This window comes from Poecile atricapillus, chromosome 6 (assembly GCF_030490865.1).
Source record: "Poecile atricapillus isolate bPoeAtr1 chromosome 6, bPoeAtr1.hap1, whole genome shotgun sequence".
NCBI classification, from domain to species: domain Eukaryota; kingdom Metazoa; phylum Chordata; class Aves; order Passeriformes; family Paridae; genus Poecile; species Poecile atricapillus.
This window is the reverse complement of record NC_081254.1, coordinates 26,418,458-26,439,592: the sequence shown is the minus strand read 5'-3', so window position 1 is coordinate 26,439,592 and position 21,135 is coordinate 26,418,458. Positions and strand designations below refer to the sequence as shown.

Genomic DNA, 21,135 nt, shown 5'->3' with positions numbered 1-21,135 from the left:
AAAAGCCAAGCTGGTTGGAGACACTCAACCCATTTGTCTTAACTGAGTATTGGTGGAGATTTAGGATGGATAATGTGAACTTGGCAAGATCTATCACTGATCGTTAAAACCCTAGGATTAAACTGAAAGGCAGTTTATTCAGTGTCCTGGAAACCACTCTGAAGTGTCTGCATTTCTGGATGTCTGCAAGGACAAGACTGCACACACTGACTCATGGGATGGAAGGTGAAGCTTGCTTGTTTGCCTGAAATCAGGATCAGGAGTCTGAGGGACAGTTTCTTTGATGTTTTGTTCTTAATTCTGACTAAAATTCCTTACTGTTACTGAGGAGGAAATGCTCTGCAGAGCACGAAGAATCAAAATTACGGGATGGCTGTGTGCTCAGGGTGAGCTTGCAAGTTATTCCCTTGCTTCAAGTAGTCTGTGACCAAAATGTCCTTGAATAAAAGTAGAATGACCAGAAATAGGATGCTATTTTCATTGCAAGGCAAATGGGAGTCTGAGTCCTGTAGAAAATGCCTCTTTTGCTCCTCCAGCAAGCAAAACTGGTTCCTGTACTAGTTACAAGATAAATTACACACTTGATCATTCCAGATATCTTTGTATTTTTAGAGCTGACTGTACACTTCCTGGACTGTTAGCCTTTTGGTTTTAAAATAAGAAGTGAGCTTCTGAGGCTGGCGTGTGAGCCTTTCCACTTCACTGAGAACTGGCAAGTTAAGTATCTCTTTCACAGAAGTATTCAGGTTTGAGAGTCAGCCACATGAAAGGGTGTTGCTTTCTCTATGCCACCCCCGAGACACCTCAGCAAACAATCCCAAACAGAAACCAACATCCCACAATAAGGACACTGTCTGTAGAATGTGTATGTGGGATCTTGGGATCTGAATGGTTCTGGGGATGTCTTGCAAGATTCCTGCTGACACTGGTTTGGATTTGGCTCTGGATACTGCGAATTGTTTAGAGACATTTGAGGGAAAACGGTGGTTGTTTCAGAGAAACTTCCATCACAGATGAGATGTAGCCACCCCTTGTAGTGCTGTGACAAATTCCAGTGTAGCGACCTCCTTGCACGGTGCACTTGAGTTGCACAAAGGCCTTTTTCCACTGATAACATGTAGATGTGACAGGCTGAGTGGTTGGACATGCACTTGTCCTTGGCAAGTGTGTCTTGGAGGCACTTCAATGACAGGAATTGAAATAGTGGCTGGGCCAAACTCACCTGTATCTTAGCAATGGCTGCAGCCTGCCAGATGGCTCTGATGCTGTTTTATATTTACAGATACTCTGGCTTCTGTAAACAAACAGTGCCAGGTCCTTGGTACATCAGGAAAACCATCTGCTACAGCTGAAACTCGCCAAACCTGCTAATTTTTCTCCATATTCTCAAATCGTATAATCCTTCTTCTGTTTCTTTTTTACCTTTCACTAGAGCAGACTCCTGAATGGACCACTTGAGTGGCCCCAGGTAAATTTGGTGGAAACTTAAATGCGCACAGGGGGAAAATCTGAAAGGAGGATAACTGAGTGCAGGTGGGGATTAGTGACTTCCTTCTTGGGTATCGTTTATTCTACTGTGTCTCTAGTTCCTTTTCACTGATCTCCTATACCTTCTGTTGAGAACCTAACATGATTAATGCTTTTTTTGAAAGCTAAATCCTCCTCTAATTTCTTCTGTCAGGAGCACATTCTAATCTAAGGAAATGTAACACAGCGTGTTCCTCAGTTTAAGGAAATCAAAATCCTGTGTTTCTTTGGGACTGAAGTTTTACTTTAACCTTGACAATGTGATGCTGAGGCATTTTTCTGTAGCTGTTAAGCTGTGCTATCATCAGGTCTTGGTGGATGGACTAGAATTGCACTTACAAGGTAAAGCTCTGGAGTCAAACCATCCATTGGTACTTAGAGTTTTTCTTTTGACTTGGCAGGAAAGAGCCTTGGTTTCTGTAATTGAGCCTGACCTAGGTTGGTAAAAACAGCCATCACTTCAGAAAGCAAATTTCACAACTTTAGTCACCACTGTTCAACTGAAACTCTAACTGAGGTCAGAACTACTTATCTTTGACTTCTGAAGCTGAACAATCCTTCTTTCTGGGAGAAAGTGACCCAATAAGGCAAGTTCCCCTGAATGCTCACCAATGGCCAGCTCACACTTGAGACTGACTGCTTCTATTTGTGATACAACAAATAGCTAAAGAACAGCAGAAGCCAGTACAGCTAACAGTGTAAAGCAACTAAGGAGGTTTTATTTTTTTACTACATGCTCCTTTGGAATGTATCTGTAGCCTTAGCATATCCAGTTGGTAACAAGTCCTTCACATGTTTTTGGAGAGTAGAGAGAGAAAATCTGTTACAAGCAAGCCACTGTTTTTGTCCTTTTGAGATTTTAATGTGGGATAAAAAAAGAAAGATATACGAGTGATTCATCCCACAGGCTGTAGTGTTAATCCCATGAAGTTTATGTGAACAGTGTGTGGCCAGCATCCTTGAAAATGGTCCAGGTGCATTAGTTGTGGGAGGTGCTGTGTGGTCTGAAAGGCCAAGGATAGTTAAAATCAACTTCTTTCTTGATGTCTGCTATTCAGATGTATCTTTCTGTCATTCCTTCTTCTCTGTTCCTTAATTTTTTGGTCTTGTGCTTTCTGCTGTCTGTTAACTTCTAGTATAGAGAAGGAAAATGAGTCGTGTTGCTGGTCATGTTTTCCATCCACCTTTCTCTGCTCTTGTGCTGCTTTCCATTCAGGAATGCCAACACTGAGACAGTGATGAGCTGATTGACTGGACCTGGTACAGTTTTGCAAGTGAGTGGGTCTGGATATCAGCTTTGTTCAAGTCAATAAGTAGTTCCTGATCATTCTTACAAGTTCTTTGTTGCAAATTCTTACAACTGTGTGCCCAATTGGGCATGGTATTTGTGTACACCTCTCCATCTCTCAGGATGGGCCATATCAACTTTTGTTTAGTTGGGTGTTTGTCCAGCAAACAGATCATAATCTTCCCTGCAATGACTGAGCTGTGCTTCCTGTTCCATGCACAGGACAGAATATTGCATTGCCTCGGCACATGGTGACCCAAAACTGGCAGGCAGGCTGATGGGCCCAGCTCCATTTGACAGCTCACAAAATTCATCAGGCAGCGGTAGCCAGGAAGCTGCAGAGTGCGTAGGAGGCTGACCGCTGTTACGCAGCTATCCTGTTTTGTTTTGATTCTCTGCTGTCCGGGGTTGGAGAACTTGGAAGTGGATGCTGGCAGAAGAGAAGCCTTCTCACAAGACTCTTACTCTGTGCTTGGAGAAGTGAAGTCACGTGATGAAGTCTAAATCCGTAGTGGAATTTGATGATGTTGGTTTAAAGGGTCCAAGAACCGTGGCAGAAGTAGGTTTTAAAAATAAAAATGTAAGGTGTTGACTAGTCAAGGACTGTTGAGATACTAGTGGAGTCTTTTGAGCAGGTGCTTTCAATTTGTATTTGGATGTTTGTCTGCCCTCTTCTGTTTCAAAGCAATAGTATTTTGTTGCTGGAATTTTGCCCAATAGTGTTCGGAAATTACCATTTCAAGGCTGGTAGAAGGGATTTGAGAGGCAGAGGACTTTACAGTGTGACCAAGCAGGGTCTGAAGAACTGGCAGCAGTGTAGCCTTGCTATTTCTGCTCAAGACTGGTTTCTGAATAGGTGGCAGCCACTCTGGAAAATCTAAGTACAGTTCCTTGTGAAAATGAGGAGCAGGCTTAGGATGAGGTGGGAGCAGAATACCCAGCCTCCCTTAAAAAATTGGATTTTTCAAGCCCTCAACTTGTCATGAAGTTGCTGTTTCTCAAAACTGTATCTCTTTCGGCCTGCAGAAGGTCCTTGGTGGGCAGCAGTAGTATGAAATGATCAGTGTTTGCTCCAGTTTACAATGTGTTGCGTTTTGTAATACATTCTGCTGATGATTCTCACTCTTTTATTAGCTTTCTATAGCATTCAAAGGAATAAACTGTACATGTCATATGGCTCCTGGACTACACCTAAACAGCTACACATGGGTTCAAGATGAGAAATTAGATTTCCAATCCAGACTTTCCCAAAATAGGAACGTGGGTTGTGTTCTGCCTAGCATTTTGCTTTGAATAGGAGACTTTTGGTTAATTTCAGTCTTGGAGGAGAGGAAAACTGTCAGATGTCACAGATCTCAAGTGCTCTTTGTGGAGTGACTACAGCCAAAGACATTGGAGTGCTTGGTTTCTGCTGAATTTGAGTGACTTCTTAATCATGTGGTGGCAGCATCAGGATTTCCTGGCAAAAAGAAATGGATAGTAAGCAAAAACAAATGTGTCCTAATAGTAATTTGCAAAAACAAATAACATTTGCTAAGGTGAGTGCAGCTATTGGAAAGTTAATTTGTGGCTGTCCTTCAGCTTTCAGCCTCCAAACCCCTACTGAAACTGTGACTTTTCACTGGTATTTGGGGGATGCAACCATCCTCTTTCCCATCAGCTGCTTCTTCCTTCTGCTTTTTTGCAAGGTTTCTACTATTTTACCCGTAGTGATCCACCTTGAACATCATCATGGATTTGATGCCTTTCTGTGGAATATGACAATTTGTTTGTGGCCTCAGTCCCCAAGGCTGACTGGACAGCCTGCTGGCTGTTTGGGTAGGGGCAGTACATGTACACACATAGGGGTTGAGGCTCTCTCTAGTGAAGGACACTAGCCCTTCCTTCCTGAAGCTGAATGATCTGGAGTGTGTTCCCCCAAGGACAGAGCTCACTGTGAAGTGGCTTCTTTTACTGTGGCACATATCCAAGCCACTGTGGAAGATCCAGGCATTTCTACTGCTAGCTTTGGCATGCCAAGAGTGAAATTTTTTGAGCTCAGAATGTTCATCTTTGTCTCTCTCCTCTTCAAAGATTGCAAATTAAAAACTGAAAACAGCCCAATTAAAAACCAAAGCAGCCCAAAACCAAACCTGTGAGTGTAGATAGGTATTATTGCTAGTTCCTTTACTGCAACTGTGATATATGGTATTCTGAAAAGAAAACAGTCTTTCTCCCCCACCCATTCCATATGATAGTTCTCTATCCCTTCAAAACCTGAACATTTGGCATAATTGCTTCTGGCTGAAATTTCCCTTGTAGGACAAGCTGGGCTCAAGCTATTCTTCCACAATGCCCTTTTCAAAATTCTCCAAAAAGAGTGGAGTAGCTGTGTGCTGGCAAGCCTCCTCACAGCTGCAGCTCCAAAGCTGAGGAGCAAATGGGCAGCTGGATGGTGTGCTGGCAGCAGGTATTGCTCAAGCAGCAGCCTCCTGTCTTCAGCCTTGCAGGAGCTGTGGTTATGCTCTTGGCCTGCACAGCCAGAGAAAAATTAAGATCCTGATGGAAAACTTCTTGGAAGACTGAAACTACTCCTGCACATCTGTCCTCCCTTGGAAAAGGTATTACGTGCTGAAGTTATGAAATATTGTTGGAGGGTAAAGGGCTCTCTGCTCGCCAAAGATCCAAGAGTATCTAAAGTGACTGTACTTGGGACAGCAGCAAATCACAGAGTTCAAGGAGCCAAGTACCATCTTCTCCAGCTGTGCAGAGAACACAGGAGCAGGACTTTGCCAAAGACAGTAAGTTGATACCTACTGGCCAGGAGTTGGTATCACTGGCCAACCTCATCTAATTTCATATTAATGTGAAAAACAAAGATTTATTCAGTGTGCCTGGTCTCACAGAATGAAGTGGCACATGAAGACATCAAATTTAGTGTACAGCTTTCTGTAGTCCAAGTTTCTGTGCACTTCTAATTAATTTATTATTGTAGATGGTATGTACCCATTTGGAATCCCCCTCTGTTCATATTTAAAATTTGATTGTATTGTTAAAGCACTAAGAACGTCAAGGGTTTTGGGGAGTGTTTTTGTACTGACTAGCCTAACTTTGATGTACTTGCCAAACATCTGTGTGCTTTCTATATATTTTCCTTTTGCCTTCAGAAAAAGGATGGTTGCATTTATTTGTGGATGAAATACTTTGCTGGGAATGGCTGTAAATCTGGAGAGCTGAAAATTGTCAAGCGAGCTTATAGACAATAGTAAGAGAGAATAAGGAATTAAACCTGGTATGCAGTCTGGAAAAATTAAAATTCTTCAGAATCTTTTTTTTTTTTCTTTTCCTTTCTTCCTGCTGGCATGGGGAGGTCCTAAAAATTGAAAATCCAGCAAAGGTTCTGATTTGGAAACTTGAAACCACTACAAAGTGTGAATGTTCTGGCAAGACTAGCACAGGGAGGACTGAAAGGTGCTGGAGTCAGTCTGTGCTGCATGGACAAGAGCTCCCTGCTGGTAGAGATGTTTGTTCTCTTCTTAAATCTTCTGGTGCCCCATCAAATTACTTCTGATTTACATGAGCGGTGATGTAACTTGTATTTACTGATTTTAAACTGGATGTGTACGGTATACAGTTGAAAGCTTTACTGCTAAATCAATGAAAAAGCTATGGTGTATAAACCCAAAGGCCTGTTGCATTTCATTTGACTTTGGCCATTAAACTATCCATCATTGTTAATTTTCCTACCTTCTTCATGGGCCAGTTATGAAGTGACTAAAAAAGTTCTGATATTTAAGGACATGAATAAGGGAACTCCATATTGTATGTCTTTTTTTCTCATTAGATGGTACCATCACTGTAATAGCAATTTATTATATTTCTGTTCCCTTTAAAAAAACCCTAATAACACATTTTAAAAGAAATTGAAAACCACAAGGAAAATCACAAACTCTTGAGAAATGGGCTATTTGCAGTCCTGTGTCTCTGGAGAACAGACCCTCTAGAGAGTTAATGTGTCTGGAGTGGCAACAGCTTGATTCCAGATGCACAACATGATTGAAGTATTGGCCTTTGAGGTGGGAACTGGACTTACACATAAAACTTTATCTGTTGATCTGAGTAGACTCCTCAGGATGCTGTGACATTGATGACCAAGGACTGTCTTTGCTTGCAGCTGGCTTTCTGTAAATCAGCCTCCTACTGAGTGTTTGTTGTGATTCAGAGTAAGGATGCTTTTGGCATGTTTTCTACACTGGGATTCAGATAATCTGAGTGAGAATATCAACGATTCAGGGCTGTTTCACAAGTCTCATTCCCAAGGATCTCCATCTGCTATCCTGGGGAGCTGCTGGAAGTGCTCTATCAGTGCTCCAGAGATGAGCGTCACTGGTGCCTGCAGCAGTGCTCAAAAAGCGTCCACTCAGCCAAGGAATGTGCCCTTAACATGGCCAGGGTGCCCCAGATGTATTTCATGTATTGGTACAAAGAAGAGCTGTCTAATCTGCTGTGAGTCTCTCCAGCCACGCGTGTGTTTGGCTTGGAGACCATCATTCCTGCTCTCAGAGCTGGAGTGTGTGTTGGCAGCAGGGAATCGTTGTTGCAGAGTAATTTCAGGCACAGAGGAGTCAAACCAGAGTTCATTTTGTTCCTTTTCTTCAAACTTACAGCTTGCTTGAACGAGCAACGGGTGCATCAGCCACTTTTTTTTTTAATCAATACCTCACCCCTTTCTCAAGAACTCCTTTGCATTATCTAAATGAAATGTCATGCTCCTGAGACTTCTGGCTCTGGCTAAAGACAGGCAAGCATCTCATTTTTTTTGATTGATCTCATTTGAAATGCTATAGCTACAGGCACAGGAACAATGATCTGAGGTCACACTTTGCTCACACTTCTGCATATTTATCTTCATTTTAAAACTGAATATAGGAAAATCACTGCTCTGCCCTAATTATACTTCTCAGAAGCTGAAGGCCAGAAATATTCTGAAGACAGCACTTAACTGTGCAGCAAAGAGACATAAATTTTAAGGTACGCTAGCAGTGCTTGAAGAAAGGACTGCAAGGATCCTTTATGCTTGACTTCTGTTGCTGGTTATTGACTTCACAATTGAATAGAATTACCAGTGTTTCATCAAAGATAGTGGCTTCAAGCAGCAGGTAAGAAATCCCTTGAACTTCAACCTGAAACCATTCTCTGACCCTAGCCTAATGTTTAGGCTGGGTAGGTAATGTATATTTCAAATTTCTTTTGGCCAGAAGTGTCGTTTAATTGTAATTTTTGATGCAGTCATAAAGGCTTCATCTTGCTTCTTCTTTTTTACATACCATGCAATACCTGTGCCCTTTGCACATCCTTATTGAGTTTGGAGAGGGAGCAAATACAGTGCTGTTACCTGCTGTTTTGAAACCTGTGGAGCTAATTTCTAGGACCTCATCTGGAGAAGCTGATCTTCTTTGCTGACTTTGGCTCAGAATTTGAAAATTGAGATGCTAATAAATAAGCATAGGCTCATCCAAAGGCCAGAGACATAATTGGAAGGGAAAAGGGAGGGAGACTGGAAGTGATGCTGCAAAACTGATGAATTGAAGGCCTGATGGCACCATGGTGAAGAAGCAAGTGGTTCCTCACAGAAGGAGTTTTTATCTCTTAAAGATGTTGCTCACTCCTTGGCTCTGCTCCTCAGCTCAGCAAAGTGCTTAAGCCTACAGCTGACTAGAACAAGCAGCTTGAGGCATTTCACTGTTTTCCTGCACTACAACCTACTCAGACAATCCAGGTAAAAAAAAAGCTTCCTGTTTTTTATAAATAAGTAAACTGCTGGGGGAACTTTTTTGAAATTGTAAAACTAGAGGTAGAAATTGTGTGAATGATGACAAACTCCATTCATTTGTGGTTGTGAGGAAGCAGTGCTGGTTGTGAGGACCAGCTCTGGACAGAAGACAGGTTAAAAACAATGAGACAGCCTCTGCTGGATGATTCAGTTTCCATTGGCTCTTTCATTGTAAGGGCCTGCTCTGCTGATGGAGAGGCAAAAAGTGAAGCTGAAGTGGCAGTGAAAAGTTAGAAAAAATAACACTAACTAGACAAGTGTCACAAGGTTGAATCTTTCTACTGTCCTGTCACATAAATTTTCAACTAGTGTCTTGGGAAGCAGGTTAGATGCCTGTAGGGTAATTCCTGAGATATTGATGGCCAGTACTTCTGTTTCTGGGATAGCCTCTCTATATAACTTTAGCTACAGAAAAAACCCATGCTCCTCAGAATGGGTAGTCTGGTAACTGTTATCAGCACAGTGTTGGTGAGCCAGGTGATGTGGCATTAATGGCCTGGGAGATGCAAAAGGACAGACCAGACGTTGAGTCTCCTTTGAATTTTCATTTTCCTTCAGCTTGATGTGTGGACTAGCAAGCAGTTGTGTATCTTAGCATTGAGATGTTATATGCTGGTAGGTGACCAACAAATCTAACCACTTGTAGAACAGAGAATTAAATTTAAATGTTAGTACAATGTAAAGCTTGAATTCCAAATTTTGTTAAAACAGTTCCTGTAATTGTTTGGTATCTGGATTGTCCCGATCATTAGCAGGGCAGATTGGAAGGCTACCCCACTCACTGACTTGGATTAGCAATTGATGACAAATGGCTCAGCCAAAGAAAGCATGATCTCCATGAAAATGGCTTGTGGGCGCAAAAGAACTGTGCTATAACTTAACATGGGAGGGAGGAACATCAGGAGGATGTTGAACCTTCAGATGGTGTCAGTTGTTAGCCAGAATAATGACCAAGAAATTATGTCTGGTGTTAGGAGTCTGTTCATAAGTGGAAGTGATGGTTGCCCTTCCCAAAAATGTATGGTCTTGGCCTTCTGCAATCTGCATGGCACGATGTATTGCTGAGCTGCAGCCTAAAAATTTTGTGTGTGTGTGTCAAACAGCCCATGCCAACAAGGGAGGGAGGTAGACATCCCTGAAGTGCAATGGGAAAACCCCTTCCCCAGCAGGGATTTAATGGCTACAGGAGTATGCACTCTTCTTCTCCCCAGGTTGGGTTCTTTCCACTCTGTAATCCTTGCCCACATGTGCTGGGAGGGAAGCATGCCAAGGAAACTTCAATTCATTAGTCATCCTGAATTGTGCTAGAAATCTCTTTGGTGTTGCTGGAGGTACAGTGTTGCATATACTTTGTTAGCATTACAGTGAACTCCAGCTCCCTTTACAAATGCACTCAGAGTCACTAAACGGGATGTTTTGGAATAAACTTTCAGACCATACAAGCTTTTGTGAAAGCATAGCATTCCAACAGTGTAATTAGTATGTCAGCTAACAGACCTATCCAAAGACTTATTTGCTATCCAGGCTGTTTGACATTGCAAGAGCCATGCTTCTGTGATCTGTTTGTTTTTTATGGCAGTGCCTAAGGCCCAGCTGAGATCAGGGTCCTGTTGTGCTAGACACTTAGGCCCTGTCTCCAGAGAATGGAAGTCTACGTAGGGAACAGACAAAGGAAACGCTGTTCAGATCTGGGTGGTGGAGGAGGGGAAGGGAAGTAACGAAGACTTGGAAACTGGGGAGGAAAGAACTCCTCCCACATAGAGAGTTGGTCTGGTTCTCAGCTCTGTTATGGAGAGCTCCTGAAAGCTGGGCCAGCTCCCCAGCTGCAGGACCATCCTCTTACTCAGTTTGCAGTGAATGTGCAGCCTCTGTTCTCCATCGCTGACCTTTCCTAAAGCAAGAAGGGGAAATCAATGTGCTGTGGGGGAAGGGGGAAAAAAAAAAAGAAAAAAACTATTTAAAAATCTCCAAAATGACCCCTAAAAAAAGCCATCAATCTGCCAAGAGTAAGATCCTGAAAAGTGCAAGATTGCAAAATGCCTGAATTGAAGGTTTTCTGTTGAAGGTTTTCAGAGCGATTGGGGAATAGCAGGAGATAGATGAAAGTATAGCACTTGCAGCAGGCTGTGGCCAGGGGTACTTACAGGCAGTCCAGCATTTCCTCTTTTGGTAGCCTTGTGCTGGGGCGAGGGAAGGGTTTAGTCTAGCATGTACTCAAAGGGTAAGCTTAAGTGACTCCCTGTTGAAAAGATAAACACTGTGCCTCTGTATCATCTGTCTAACAGGTTTAGGTAATCCCTTACTGTGCTGCTTATTTAGTTTAAATGGTGCTGTATTGTATAATGCATGTGTGTTTGTAACGGAGGGTCTGCAAATCTCAGCTTTTTGCCCAAGGACAGCATTACTCTTGCCCTTGTTTCATGGTTGATTTATTCCTAATGGAAAGGAATAAGCCTCACAATGATCTATTTGTCTTTTCTCAGCTCCGTGAAATGTATGGAGATGGACAGTTCTTCTGTATCTCACGTCATTAATTTGCCTTGCTAACCTTTATATAGCATCAGAAGATCAGCTTCCATGATTGTTGCCAGCAAATCTGTGTTTAGTGTCTGCTCTGGCTTTGTTTAAGCTTCAGGAGACAGAAAGGAGAATCAGAAAATGAAAATGTTTATGAATTGAGACTTTGACATATTGTGCACTTAACAGTACCTTCCTGGAGGCAGACCAGCATCTAAAGCAGCCGGCAGCATGGCCTTTTTCCATGAGAAAGGTGTTAATAGAAACATCGCTGTTGTTGTTCCCATAGTGCAAGACTAACTCAGTGAGGTGTTTCTGGTCTCTTGAGACAGTGATTCTCTGCTCTGAGTCTCGACTGCCTTTTTCCAGTCTGTAAAGAGCAAACTCTAAACATCAGTCTTTAAAGTCAAGGTCCCAGGTGAGGCAACCAAGGAAAATCACGTGCAGGGAAATCACGTGCTTACTGCCAGGTAAGCAAAACCACTGCAGAGGTGCTTTAGCCAAGCGTGTGGCCTTTGTATCCAGAGGCTAAGCCAGAATGAGTCGAAATTAATACATAGTTAGTTGGCTGTGTGGAGAGTATTTTCTGCAATATAAGATTGGTTTTGAGCCGGGGGAGAAGCTGCCTTACCTGAGCTTTTTGTCTCAGTAACTTTCCTATACTTACCTTCTTCTCTTACGCTGCTGATGCACCTTTTTGTTAGGTCTGATGGACACAAATGCCCCATTTATTCCTGCTTGTTTTTTTGAAGTCTACATGGATGATCTCAGTTAGCCCTTCCTTAAAGACCAATACCCCCTGCTGTTTCACCTGCACAGGCTATTCTCATTGTCAAGGACTTCATGATGAATAAAGATAAAATGCAAATATTTTTATCTTTTTTTTTTCTTCCATTTTTCCATAATCTGCTCCAAATGGGACCAGTGCAGCTTCGCACTGAACAAAATATAGTAACAAGTCTAAGTTTCTAAATTTTAAAGAAGCCTGGAAAAACCCTTCAGAAAATAGTGCATTGGGTTTGTAATCTGTTCTGGGGTGTGTCAGTGATACTCTTGCCCATGTATGTTCCTGCTCAGTACAACGTAGGTTATTAATTGGCAGCGCACTAATGCACTGGCTGCTCTTGTTGCCAGCTATTCATCACTCTGGTGCTCATTTCCGAAGCTGTCATTTCCTGCAGCCGTGTGCAGGCAGCTCTTTGAGGCTCAGCTCCCAGGGTCACTGCAGAAACGTGGCTTGAATGGAACCCAGGAGAAAGGCAATGAAGTGGTGTCAGAGAGAGAGAGCAGAGCATTGGGTTTGGCTTACATCAGTGTTTGTGATAACATACCATCTGGGCTGTGATCTAGCCAGATCTAGCTAATAAATAGAGCTGGACAGAAGTCGTATTTGGATAGCAGAATTTCAAGGAACAGCCAGGACATAGAAATGGCCATTTGTGAGATGGTTATCTGAGTGCTGCACAGTGGTGCTGCAGTAAACTGAGGTGTCTCCTTTAGCAGGAGTATTACGGTTCAGAAGGATCCCACAAAAGCTATTTTTAAAAGCCAGCATTTTTGATCTGGTGACTCAGCTGTGCTTCAGACTGAACTAATATCACTCTTTGATTCTTTTGTACTCAGATTTCTGCTGGCTATTCTGTAGCCTTTGTTCATTGTTTCAAGTTCTTCTGTAGTATTGCTCTGTTCTGTCCTGACATAACCAAAGTGTGCCTCAGAGGCAGCAAATGTGTTTTTAAATGAAATACGGAATTCCTGTATGATCTTGACTGTAGCACCTGCAGTGCTCTTTGGTACTCTGCTAGGTTTTGTTCCTAGTTCTCAGACTCTTTTTTTCTGATTCTGTGTGGTTATGAAGATTTTTCCAGTAAGCAACTGACACAGACTTCAGAATGAGAGTTTTAAATAAAAGCAATTTTTGTCAATCTGTATGGGAAGTAAATATTGGCCATTCTTTGCTGCCTGTGAAGGCCATTTCCTATCAGCTGGGGTTAGGGGTCTGTAACTTTTTAAACCACTAGGAAGTAATTTGTAATCCTTGGACAAGATTACTGTGAGGCCCATTTGAAAGCTTTAGTCATGTTTTCCTAAAGAAAGCTTGGACACAAAATGTGTTTTCTTTAAGATTAAGTCCTGTAAATGTAAAGGAAATTACTTGCGAGCTTGATGGTTGCACCCCGTTGGCTGACCACAGAAAATACAACTGGTCATGACCAATAGTCTCCCTTGGCTTCTAGGGCTGAGCTCCCCATGCCCTGTGGGGTGGAAAGCCATCTGTTTGCATGCCTTTACTATAATCAGTTGTTTGTGGCTCTGGAAAATTTGCTGCAGGCATTGACTACACTGGCATAGTCTTTCTGAAGGCAGTGGATTATTTTTCTGACATGGGTTGGGTTTGCCCACCAAATTTCTGTATATTCCATCCTGTCTGCTGGAGTCCTCCTCTCTCTGCACCCCAGCCAAACCCACTTGTGGTTGGGAGCTTTTGTAAATTACTGATTTATGTAAACATGGTGATAACATCATCAGTTTGGCAGGTTCATTAAAACCTCAAGTCTATAGATTTCAAACTTTAAATGATGGGCTGCTGGAGAGGAGATGGGGGGACAGGCTTTAAGGAGGGTGGGAGATGGATTTTTTTTCTTCTTCCCTACTTGAGCAGCATCTTCGTAACAATAGCAATACAAAAGGAGATAGAGGACAGAAGTCCTTTTGGAGGAGGAAATTAATGGTTCTAGGCTGTAATTGAACATGAAGGAAGGAAAGTACTGCAGGAATTTCCCATGATTGGGAAGATTGTACTGGAAAATGTTAGCAGCAGACAGTATCCTCACTGGTCAACTTCTGCAATCTGCTGAAGTAAACAAAACTTTAGGGAAAGAAAGAGACCCTACAGTACCACTTGTTGCCCATAGAGACTTAATGCAGAACTTTTTGTACTGGCTATTCAGTCTGTGTGATCTCCACAATTTTACCTTGCCTTGTGGTTACTGAAATCAGACTTTATCTTTGAAGGATCAGTGTAAATCTGTCGCTTCCTAAGAGAAAAGAATTAAAGAGAAGGTGAAAATACATGTATAGTATGACCAGAACTTGAGGTCAGACAGGAAATGTGGTATCCATGGATCAGATTACAAAAACAAAAAGAAAATCTGTGCTCATTAACCAGGTATTTTCTGTAATAACTGAGTTGGTACTGTGGGTTGGACATACACAGTTGCGTTGGACTATGTGGAATGCAGCTGACATTGCACAGACAGTTTCGCCATTAGGTGTTCATGAAAGTAAAGCAGGAAGGGAAAGATTATCTAAAATTTATCTTTAGAAGGCATTAGGATGTTTGAGCCTTGGAAAACTTTTTTTGCAGCTTCTTGGGTGCTAACTGACCTGTAGAACTGGCTGACTTGATTGCTCTGTGGATCCCCTAAAGTGAGGGGTCTGGGGATGCTGGCCAACACCCTGGTCATGTTGGCTGTGTGTGTTTTGGAGCTGGACATGAGCAGGCTTAGCAAGTGATGCCTTCCTCTAGTCCTGTCTTGGGGAGACTGGAGGACTTCATGGTTTCAGAGAAGCTGAAAGTGACCTGGAATGTGATGGGACTTGATCTGGGATTTAGAGGCAGTGTCAAAGACTTCTCCATATCTGTTAATGTAGGTAGTGTGTTGATTCCTTGCTTTAAGAACACAGTGTGTAATTTGTACTGGATTATGTGATGGCTTTGTGGATGTACGTGCCAGTTCTAGAAAACGTGTTTGGCAGATTCCTTCATTCCAGCTGTGTCAATACACAAATCTGAGGCCATTTTTTAATCAGGGAGGGGAAGCCCCTGGGTAACAATTGGGCCATAGCAAATAGCTGCAGATACAGCACTTGGAGTCTGTAACTATCAGTTTGTATTATCAGAACACAAAGATTGGCTGTGTTCTTTAACAACTCCCTGTACACACAGATACAAGAAGTGTGTGTCACTCTAATGAGAGATAAGTATATAAGTATTTTGCCAAATGTGCACCTCTGGAAAGCCTGTTGCCTACTACTAGCTTATAAGATTTGAATAAATACAGTAATGTGGTATTTCCTAGTTTTCTAATACTCAGAATATCCATTGTCTCTGCTAGTGATGTAACCCATAAAGTATTAGAGCTGAGTTGTATATTATCCAGTTTTCTCTTTTCCCATGAACTTTTCCCATGTTCTGATCACTTCTGTTTTTTCCAAAAGTACAAGGAAACACAATTCCAATCCCAGCAGAGGACAAGGATAATATGTGTTTGAGTGCAGAGGTCAGGGTGTGAATTTGCACACAGGTACATGTGTATTTATGCATATAACATGATGTGAAACCAACTTTAGCAAGCTAGATATTTCATCCAGACACTGTGATGCACTTTGGAACTCCGTATCAAACACTTACCTACACACCTAGTCAGCTGCTTGGGGCCCAGGAAGAACCTGTGTGGCACCATTAACTAGCATGTTTATTCACATGGAGTGGGCTCTCTGTGCCAGCCAGCTCTGCAGCGGTAGGAACAGCAGCAACGCGATTTGCTAACAGCACAGCTGAGAAGTCTGTCTGCAAATGTCACAAGATTGGCAGTAGAAGTGTAAGAAGAACATGGACTGGAAGGAGTAGGACAGCAAATCCAGCTAGTTACCTTAATAACCAGTCACTGCAGGAAGAGTATGTTACCCCCAAACTCTGGGATTCACTTCTGTTTTTCTTGTGCTTAGTAACACCTAAAGCAGTGCAAGGACTGCAATTCCCTATGCTGCTGCTGAGCCCTAAGCATTTGCAGTTACTATCAAATATTGGTAGAGAAAGCAAACTGTGGTCTCAGCTCTTGGCCTTTTGTTCCAGCTCTTAGCTCCGTAAGACAAAACGCTGTCCTGTTAATAGCCAAAAAATGATATCAACACATTTCAGCCTTCCAGAAGTCTCCACCTCCCCCTGCTCCTCATCTTCTCCCTCTCCTCAGGAAGTCCTCAAGTGTTGTTTCAATCAACAAATTAAGTAAAAACTGCTGCAGTCTTTACTCTGACAAGAACATAACTCGGCTTTCAGACCCTCCCTAAGGAGGGAAAGTGTTTCCAGGGCAGTCCATGTGTGCATTGGGTTGTCAGGGCTCCAGAGTGATGCTCTTAAGGTCAGGTTTCTATTTCATTTTTATAGGATTACCTGTAAATTTTTAGTTGAACAAGGCACAGGAGTGTGCAGCCTCTCATCCTCCTTCAATGTGTACTCTCTTCACTAAATATTAAAACTCTTACTTAGTTTTTAAATATTGAGGGCAGCTTGCTGGGCAGAGTTGTAGCCTGTGTCTGTGTGACCACTGTTGAATAAGTGTGTGGTTTCTAAGGTATATCCTTCAGATGTTTGGGTTATGGGTATCAGGAGCAAAATGTTTGCTTATTACCTTTTAAATCTTAATTATCTTCTTTAAACAAGAAATTGTCTTTAAAAAATAAAAAGGCAGAGTTTCTGTGTTTGTAGTTCTTCATTCATTTTTTTAACACTGTGATAGAAGCCCTGTTTCATAACTCATATAGAATCTCCAAATTCTCATGCCAGGCTACCAGGAAAGGAGGGACAGGTTTGATCCTTTTTTTCACTTTTCTCTTACATGAAAAAGCCAACAGCTCTGCCCTATCACAGCACTCTGGACTCTTGGGGTATTTCAACAGCAAATTAAGAAACCTTTTGGAGTTAAGCAGTAACTTGGGGTGGTGAATTTTATTCCTGAGTTCCTAAAACATGATTTAGTATCTAGAGTGCAACCACTGTAGTTGCAATGTAGCAGCCTTCACTCCTGAATGTTAGAGCAATCAGGCACAGACTTCTGGGGTTGCAACACTTCCTGTTGGAGGTAGGGCTTGCCATGTGAACCACGCTCCCAGCATGTAGCTCTAGGACATGAACTGGCTGGAAGGATCATAATATGTAGTTGATCTGGAATCCTAATCTATGGCACATAAATATGTGGCCCATAAAAGGCTATGAACCTGTGCTGTGGAGATCTTAATTGTGTTTGAGTAGGATGTCTTCCACAAACATCTTTCTTCCTGGGGCATCTCTTTGGGCCCCAGTTTCATCTCTAAAACAAGATAAACATTGCTCCATGGTTGCTGCAGTGGAGTTTGCAGTGCACACAGGCTGGGAAACATTATGTGTTTTGAGGTGAAAGCTGCCTTTAATATTTCACTAGCTTTAAAAATTCATCCTAAATGACAGACAGCCTTAGTCTGCCTTTCAGTGAGTCATTCTCAGACTTCTATACCCTAAACTGCAGTCAGCTCTGTGCTAGAAAGACCTCTTGCATGTATTATAATAATGCATATTTAAAAGAAAGATGCCTCTTCTGTGAATTGTAAGAATAAAATTCTCAGCGGTCAGACACTGGCCTTCATATGAATTCAGTGGTTTCAACCTTGTGCCTCTTCCAAGTGTGTGGGACTAAAAAAGCCTTTTACAGAGAGCAGAGCCAGCATGGACAATGGTAGTGTCTAGCAGCACACAGACACAGGACTGAATGTGAGAATAAGATTACTGCAGAAAGTCCCTCTTGTAAAAACTGCTTCTGGTGCCTTTATGCATCTGCTTCTACATATTCTTCAGAGGTCTGTCAGAGACAATTACAATTGACTGCCCTATGTGTATCAAATAAATATGTACTGTGTGGCAAGAGCTTTGGAGGGGTGGAAGAAGCAAGTGCCTTCAAATGGACAGCAGCAAATCCTTATCTTAGTTGTTTTTAATGGAGTAGATCATATCTCTGAAGGGAAGTAATCAGCTGTTGGCATGAAAAGGTTCGTGTGACTGGTCTGGAAGTTACCTAATTGCACTTGATGCTGCTTTGTAGGACAGTTTATTGTTGGATCAAAACAACCTCTTGAGAGCGTTCCAAGGCAGAAGGACTTAAAAATGAACAGCTCTCTGAAGCCCATAGACCATGTGTCAAATGTACCAGACTGCTGCTTGAGTGGGATTTTTCTTACACTCTTGAGAGGTGGAGTGTTACTTAAGTATTTGTTTAGAAGAATGTGTAGTCTACTCATGCTTATAGAAATAGCCATGCCCTTTTACAGTCATGTTATCAGTCCTGTTTACTTTAGTTAAGCTCGTAAAATGACAATCAAAGCCTACAGAGAATTAAATGGATGTGGAGAGAATTAGAATCCAAAGTTTAGCATGATCCTGCAGTTTTATGTATTTAAAAGTGTTTTGTAGCGTCTTATGATCAGACAGGCTTCAATGGGAATAGCTTGTTCTCCTATTGGTGTGTATCATCCATCGAAGTATGGATGGGAAAGGATGCATGCAAACATGAGCAAAACTGGCATAAAATATACTCCTTTAACTATGTTCCAGTAGTTTCCCATGGTGCATATTGTGGTTAACATTTGCTTAATTCTTTTGCTTTTGTAAAAGCTTTTCAGGGAGAGGACTGGGAATACAATTATAAGCAAGAACATGATTTTTTTAGAATTCTAGTCTTTTTGTCATTTAGTCATTCTCCAGTGTGACCAATGAATTTTGCAATCACCATCTTGCCATGTGCATTGTATGCCTATCAAGTGAAACTGGTTATTTCTTGGTAACTTGTGAAATGCCTGGGAGTTATCTGAGCCTAGGTGGACTCTGTGAATGGGGAAATATCTTGGCTGTTGCAGCTTAGGGGTGCTGATAGATGCCAACCAAAGCATCAACATATGTGGGGACAAAATTGCACTCCTACCTTAAGAATATGTGTTCTTGGGTTAGTGCCACAGCAATTGGAGTAATGCAGCAAAGCTCAAGTAGAACTTGGTGTGGGCACTGTGGCTACAACTCCCTTTGTGCCTCTGTGAAACTCAAACTCCCTTTAAATCCTCGTCAGAGACAAGGGCTTGGGAGTCTCAGTCTAGACATCCGTGCCACATCAGCATTAGAGTTGTTTTGGTGCCTGAGAGACAGGGGCACCTGTAAGGGTTAACTCAATCTGTAAAGCACTGCCTAATTTTTACAGATGGTGTGAGTGCAAGAGTGAACCTCAGACTGGCTTGGCAGTGCACAGAGATAACTTTACATAATTCCCTGCAGATGTTGCTGCAGAATGGTTTTAATAATGAATTGTGAAGTCAAGCTAAGCTCCAGCATAGAAGGAGAACTCAAAATAAATGCAGTGTTTTGTTCTGTGTTTCAAAAGCATATTTTTTGTGATGCTCTGGGAAAGATGGCAGGGGATGGGACAAGGGACTGTTTGCAGAAAGCCAGGGCTATAATGGTGCAAACTAAGACCAATCTGTCGAACTTGTCTGCAAACCATGAATACCCATGAACCTGAGGTGAGAGTGGGAAAGGGTGGTGGTACTGAATGGCAGCTGCCCTAATGCTTCTAATGAGGGGATGGTGCAGAGCAAGTAATTCATGATCAGCTATATTAAAGCCTTTCTTCTGTCCTTCTGAGAAGCAAGCTTGAAATGGGGGAAGAGAATTTCAGAGTTGGGGGCTGGTTTTCCCTGAGCTTGGACAAAGGCTGTGATTTCTCAGTAGCTGCAGAGGTTTCTCATGAGTTCTGTGGTGATTAGGAGCTTTAGCTCGAGTCATGTTTAGGTGGATGGAGGCTCAGCTACCCTATGGCCCCAAGCAGAAGATCTAAACTTGGCTCTGAGGCAAGTGAACCAAACCAGAGGAGCTGTATGATGAAATAGGCTAGCACGGGGTTGGTGTAAAGGAAGTGTGATCCAGCCCTCCAAAGATGATTTTACCATGGTTTGAATTTGACCCAAATGTACATTTTTAAGGGTAGGCAAGTCCTTTTTGTGCTTGTGTTTAATTTCTTTCTGAGGAAGAGTTTACGTAAACTATTCCAGTCTAATTAATATCAGCTGGAAGCCAGCTTCTCACATTTTGTGCCTAATTGTAAGTGTATGTTAAACTGTGTTTGCTACCCATGTCAATATGTTACTAAGAAATAAGGAGCAACCATGAAGACGTGTTTTTGAAACGGTCTGGCAGATCCTGCGTGTTCGCTGCTGTGGGCTTCGTGGCAGGAGAATCCACCTCCTGCTGAGGGAGAATAACTAAATTTAAACTTTCCAACCATGAGCCTTGTGAAGCAAAGTTTCCAAACCTCTGCTGGGCCAGAAGATGGAAATCTATGTCTGAATTTGGAGAGTAAATAAATAGAGCTGCCTAGGAGCTGCCCAGGGGCATGTGAGGGGTTGTTGCTTGGGGTACATTGTCTCGCAGCCACATACCCCAGGGAGAAAATCAAGGGTTTGTAGCTACTGTTCTCTGGTAAAATCTTCCATGACAGGATTTGGAATTAACTTGGGTGACTTTTAGCACAAACACTTGAGCATTGTTTCAGCAGGGTGGTTTTTCTCCTACAGACAGTTGCATGTGGCATGGCAGCAGAGCCTTCCTTTCCTCCTCGCTGGGCTGGGCTGTGGCATCCCAGCTGTGGGAGGGCTGTGTGGCCACCTCACAGCTCACTAGTGTTGGTGCCCATCTCTTTACTGCCCAGGATGGTGCCTTTGCTCATCACAGTCAGGCTTCTGTGAAATTTGCTGTATTTATAACAGCCATCAAAGTCTGTAAACTGTTCTGAGGTGCATGTACAGAAACAGCTGTTTTCCCAACTCCTTTTGGGGAAGCTGGAAGGGTGGTGATGGACAACAGTTTGCATGGTCCTGACAAAGCAGCTTATGTTTTCTGGGGAAACTGGGGTATCACAGAAAACAGCAGAAGACTGTTGTTAACAGAAGACTGTTAGACTTTTTATTTTCCTGTTGTCTTAACACAGACCTTATCTGAATGGAGGAGACTCTAGTTGTGCTCATATCTGAGAGCAATAAGTTCTTGGGTGAGTCTGTGTCAAAACCATTGGAGGATTCAATAAATCAGTGTAACCAAGCAAGAAAAGAGGCAATGATAGTTACAGTTGGAATGCATTTAATCTGAAACTGGCATGCCTATAATTTTATTAATCCATCCACAGATACCACCTAA

General features: G+C 42.4%; 1 protein-coding gene across 4 annotated transcripts in view; it reads left to right on the top strand.

Moving 5' to 3' along the window:
• The window catches only part of SH3PXD2A (SH3 and PX domains 2A), a 247,902-nt gene that overhangs the window by 187,785 nt on the left and 38,982 nt on the right, over positions 1 to 21,135 (top strand). The window lies entirely within an intron of this gene.